The following is a 5,854-nucleotide window of genomic DNA, read 5'->3' on the forward strand; positions in this document are numbered from 1 at the left end:
AAGTTTATGGAGCAGCCGTTGAAGCCAAAAAGCTCCAGAATACAATTTTTGATTTTCCCTGCGAACTTTGTTTACAGATAACTACCCCATATAAAATCATATTAGCATGCCACAACTTCATATGGCTTCATCCATGTATTTCATGGCATGTTATGGAAAATAGAGTGGCGAGGCAAGTGGACTCATTGCATGTTGTGGAAAATAGAGCGGTGAGGCAAGTGTATCCATGCGGGCCCACATGGCCCAGAGGTCGTAGTTTAAATGTTTGGTTCAAAATTATTTGACAAATCACTTTGCAAGGGTTTGTTGGGGTAGTATAATGTTATAATGTCTGGATGGATTGCAGGTGTGTTAAGAAAAGGAGATGGTGTTCTTTGTACAAGCCCATTCGTTCAATGTCCATTCGCAGACATTTCTGCAGAAGTGGTGTTTGTCAACTATGGCACAAAACCTGCCAAATGATTGATACCCAACCCTATATTAGGTTCTTGAGGCAACAGTTTTGTTGTTGCCCTCTGCGCTATTTCTTCAGTGTAACAACCTACTCCCTCGCTTTGATGTGGAGTGTATGGAAGTTGGGAAATAACTTCCAACCCTTCCTGCCTGCCTGCTTATATCTTGACTTGAATATTTCCGAGGAGACCCTAACCTGAACTGATGTGTATATTTAGACTTTATGACTGATTAAATGGTTCTATCTTGAATAGAGATGCATTTGATTTGTATATGTAGATAAGTAAGTGAATAAAGAAACTTCTTTCATAAATTCATATCCTGTAAACAAGTGCTTGCTATAGGTGAGAGGCGGGTCCTTATCATGTCCTATTCTATTATTGCAAGGCTTGATATAGAATCCAAGGAAAAAAGAGTGACTAATGTAGGCTTGACTAACGGGACTTACCTCTCACTACATGAACAACGGTAAGAATTTATCTAAGTATAATAAAGCTCACTGACTTAATGTCACCGCTACCACTAGCCGAAAGAGAATGACTATCACTAGCCCAAAGAGCTACTTTCGAACTTCTTCCTCTCTCTGATTGATATAAAGTGAAATGCTTGAAAGAATGGTAAGAGTTCCATGCAAGTTTGCAACCCGAAAGAGATATGTTCTGTTTCTCAAGACTTTGGAGGGAACAAAATACAAGGATACTATCCAGATTATAGATGGTTGCCTCCATCTGGAGTTCAACGAGGTTCTATTTTTCAGGAAATTAGGGATCCTCTAATGCCTGATTGGCCTAGTGTGCCTGATTCAAAATGCTTATCAGTAGATGATCCCAGGACTAAACTACCTACGATTCCATCGATTCCAATATTAGTAGAGGATTCCATAACCATAATGAAGTTGCTCAATGGTTTGGTTACTCCTGCAGAGTGGCATGGTGCTCTGGACTTGCCTGCATATCGCCTTGGTCGGGGACCAAGCATTCTCAATCTTCACTACAAGGTAAGCATGCCCACCTTTATTTAATCCAACCCTGCATCCATGGACCATTATGTATCCCCAAAATCATACATCTTAGTCATCTACAATAAGGATTTTACCGAACTTCTTGCTTCAAACCCCCTAAAAAGCTAAGAACTGATTTTGGTTGAATCTAAAGACGTGATTTTAAGGTTTAATTAGATAATAATTAAAAAATTTGAAGTCATATTATGAAATATTTATAATTTCCAGTTTCAAGAATATTAAAATTTTGAAGTCACATTATGAAATATTTATAATTTCCATTTTCAAGAATATTAAAATTTGTCAAATATGTATGTATTTTTCAAATTTTACATAATTTCCAAGACTTTTTCTCATAACTTCTAACCTTCTAACCTTCTGGAGGAGCCTATTTGAATATAATACCATGTTGAAAAGTGGATAAACTAAGAATTAATCATAGGAATTTCTCTTACTCTATCACTGACCTATATTCCCCTTTCATCATTAACTTTAACAATTCATCTAATTTAAAGGTGTGGATAACTAGCTTCTTGTAACTTTGAAAGCACAATATAAGACTATTGTTTCATCGAGGAGCTTCATATTTTTCTAAAACATTGTGTGGATAGTTACTTTTTGTTGCTCCGAAAGCATAATATTAGGCTATGGTTTTGTAGAAGGGCTACCTGTTTTTCTGAAAAGTGTCTTTTGAGAAATATTTCAGACTAACTAGGCTGCGAAAGACACTACTGTGCCCATGTGATGATGCAAAAACCCTACTCAAGGCCGCAAAAAATTGCTCGAAATAAGAGAAAAAACTGTGAGGTTATCAACATATCCGAAGCAAGACGAAATAAAATTTTCATGAGATATAAATCCCATTTACTCATGAAAGGCTCAATTATTTTCCTCCATGAGACTGCCTTCTCCACACAAGATTTGAAGCTTAGGCCCCCTCAACGGAACCATTAGTTTAGGACATATCTAATGATATATACATATTTCATGGCCAGTTAGATGCATGGGGTTCTTACAATACATTTTATATTTGGGTGAGAAGCTATAAAATCTATAATTATTTTTCTTTAATGGAAATATTACATTCTCGCAATTTTAGATCAAATTCACACTATACAACAATTTTTTTTTCCTCTCATGTAAATTTTGTTACAATTAATGTGAATATTGTTTGTAGTTCCGATAAAAGGTAGAGATATGTCTAAGGGTGCTTGAATGGGTCTCTATCATGAAGAATATGTTTGCAAGTCTAAGTGCATCATAAACTACCCAAGGGGAGATTAAAATATCCTAGTCTAATGCCAACATCTTGCTGTAATTTTCAAAACCCTTTGCTTCACTCGAAAGGCTTGTCATTTTGGGAACCTAATTCTAGTCCATATTAGAGGGGATTCATGGATAATTTCCAACATATCTTATTGACTATCCACTTCCCCGCTTGTTGTGTTATTTGTTCCCTTCTCCATAAATTGCTTAAGCTTCGTGATTTGAGATTATGTGATTTCCTCATCCAAGAAGATACTATGAGCACTAAGAGCTCTGTAAGGGGAAATCCAAGAGCATGTATGCACTGTTGATAAATTTCATCCTTGAAAGCCTTGTTGATCTCTTGTTTAAGGGGAAGGTGACCTGAGAGCATCCACAACAATGTTGTGAGACTTGTAGAAGACTTGTGTGATTGCACAAGTTTTGTTGAGTCTTTCCTCAGATGAGTACTTGCCCAAGGCTCGCCTGCAAACTTGTCACTTGGTAAAAATTCATCACACAGGCCTAATGCTCACCAAGCTCACCATTAAAGTTGAAAAGACTTGGCCAAACTTCCCTCACAGTGTTGTTCTATAGATTTTATGTATTGGAAATAGTAGTGTTATTTTTCTTGCACAAAATTTCTTGTAGTTTGAAATTTTTTCTATTTGTAGAGTTTGCACAGTCTTAACCCAAGATGGATGAGTTTTTCTGAGTCTGAACATTACAATTTTAATCCAAGGAATTGATGATTATGGGAGCATTTGATAGAGATCCTTACATATTGATGTTTGATTGCAATTACATTCAAATCCTACCATTGCCCCAATTCAAGATGTACTTGGACTCATAAAAGGTTTGGAGGAGCCTAACAGGTATAGATCACCTTTTGGTACTTTGACTTCAAGAGTGGATCAATTCATGGAGCATATTTTAATGTTGAAGCAATGCTTAATATTATCTAAGTCCTAATTATTTGGTGCAAGTCTTCACTAAATAAATGTAGCTATTGATATAAGTCCATTGCTGAGCTCAGAAAAGCTGCATTGCAGATTAAGAAAAAAGATACAATAATTTTCTTTATGAAGGGCATCCAGAGACAAGAATTTCAAAGACCCTCAATAGGGAATGCTCGCTCTAGACAGTCTTCAAGCCACAAAAGAATATTAAAGCTTCAACAAGCAAGATGTGCGAATTTTGTTACTACTATTTCTATTTTTGTCTCTCTCTCTCTATCTCACTACTAATGAGAGTTGTCCATTGCACCTAACTTTCTATCAAGGTTGGTCATTCTTTTCCTGCTCCAAAAATGATAATTTACTGATAACTTCAATTACCATGCTCAGCAGCAAGATTAGATTAACACCTTGCTTCTAGGACATTGTATCACAAAAATTTTCCTCTTCATAGAAACCAATGCAAATATGGCTACTTTGAATACATTGCAAAAATCCTAGGTGAGGTTTGGCTGACATGGTGAATAGGGGCAACTTATGCTCTCTCAGATATCTAGATGTTTGAAACACAAATGAACAGTTCTTCATTCTAGTTGCTTCGGTCTGCGTTTCATACTCCTGTGTTAAGTATTTTAACAATGAGTTTCCAAGAAATACTGCTTCGATGCAATTTCAATTTGCAAGTAACAACAATTGTTCTTTAATTGTTTTTTTTTTTTCTTTTGAAAAAGTGAAAACCTACAAATGTGAATTTCACAATTTCCTTTGGCACGATCTGTGGAATCTTTCGATTACTACTACTGATGATGAGATTTTATGCCATGTGTTATCTACTGCTATTGACATTGATGATATTATTATTGATCATGGTCATGGAATATATGATGCTTTTACTTCTTTTACATGCTGCTTATATGTTACCTTATTTATGAGTATTACTAGTATTACTCTGCATAGTTTGACGAGGGTGAAGGTGAATCATCCATTGATATGTCATGCATTTTTTTTATCTTATGGTCTTGTATTACATTATGATATTAACTCTATAGACTATTTCCCCCTACTCTGCTTCACATCTTGGCCCTACCATTCATCCGTATCATTCCATATGTTGTTTCTCATCATCTTGATCTATAACTGCTAGCTTGACTCTTGTTATCCCCATTGTGGAATTCTCACCTTAGTGCTTCAATGTATTGTATCTAAGTTTCTCTAGACATAAAGCAGAAGATATTTTGTTCTAGTCACTTTGCATACTCTGTTATCTACTGCTATTGACATTGATGATATTATTATTGATGATGGTGATGGACTATATGATGCTTTTACTGCTTTTACATGCTGCTTATATGTTACCTTATTTATGAGTATTACTAGTATTACTCTACATAGTTTGACGAGGGTGAAGGTGAATCATCCATTGATATGTCATGAATTTTGTTTATCTTATGGTCTTGCATTAAATTATGTTATTCTTCCTCTTTCACTCTTGCATGTAATGCAATTTCCCAGATCAAATCTCCCATCATGACTGCTCTCTTTCCCTCGAACAAATACAATAATGGCATGGAAACTCTAGCAAGAGAAACCTTCCACTTCCTCCACGGTGATCAGAGGAAAGGTAGTTCATATGAAAGGCTCAGCTGAAGCATTTTCACTTGGCTAAGAAACTCAACAAAGATGATCCTAAAGTCAACCAACACACTTTCATACTGTATCTGTTCTATTTCTTTTCTAATGAAATCATGACCTTAATCTATTTTCTTTGATTTTCCATGTAGCTAGAGTAATGAAACAATCTACAATATTGATCAATCAATCAAAGAATGAAGGTGTGACTTTGATCCCAATCAATTATTTTTGGTGTTTAAGGGAGAGAAGAGCCATCAATGGTTGTTACCTTGCAATCCATGCTGTGTCCTTTGGAAAATTGAATAATTGTGCACCATATCCTATTGAATTTGAATAAAAATTCTCCTTAACTTCCCCAATGAGTCTCTCAGCACATCCACTATAAGAAGCTTACCCATGGTATAAGAAGCAGGAACATGCTATCGTCGTTCAATGCTTAACCATGACATTTTCATAAAAGAAAAACATCACATTAGCCAAAACCTAGATGTGGATGAGAGGTCATTGCCATTTTAGAGACTCTGTTTAGCTATCCAGATTGTTCACAACTTTTAGAAAAGCATAATAG

Source organism: Pinus tabuliformis, chromosome X (genome assembly GCF_031772625.1).
Source record: "Pinus tabuliformis cultivar Carrire ecotype Pingquan chromosome X, CPIR1, whole genome shotgun sequence".
Lineage (NCBI taxonomy): Eukaryota > Viridiplantae > Streptophyta > Pinopsida > Pinales > Pinaceae > Pinus > Pinus tabuliformis.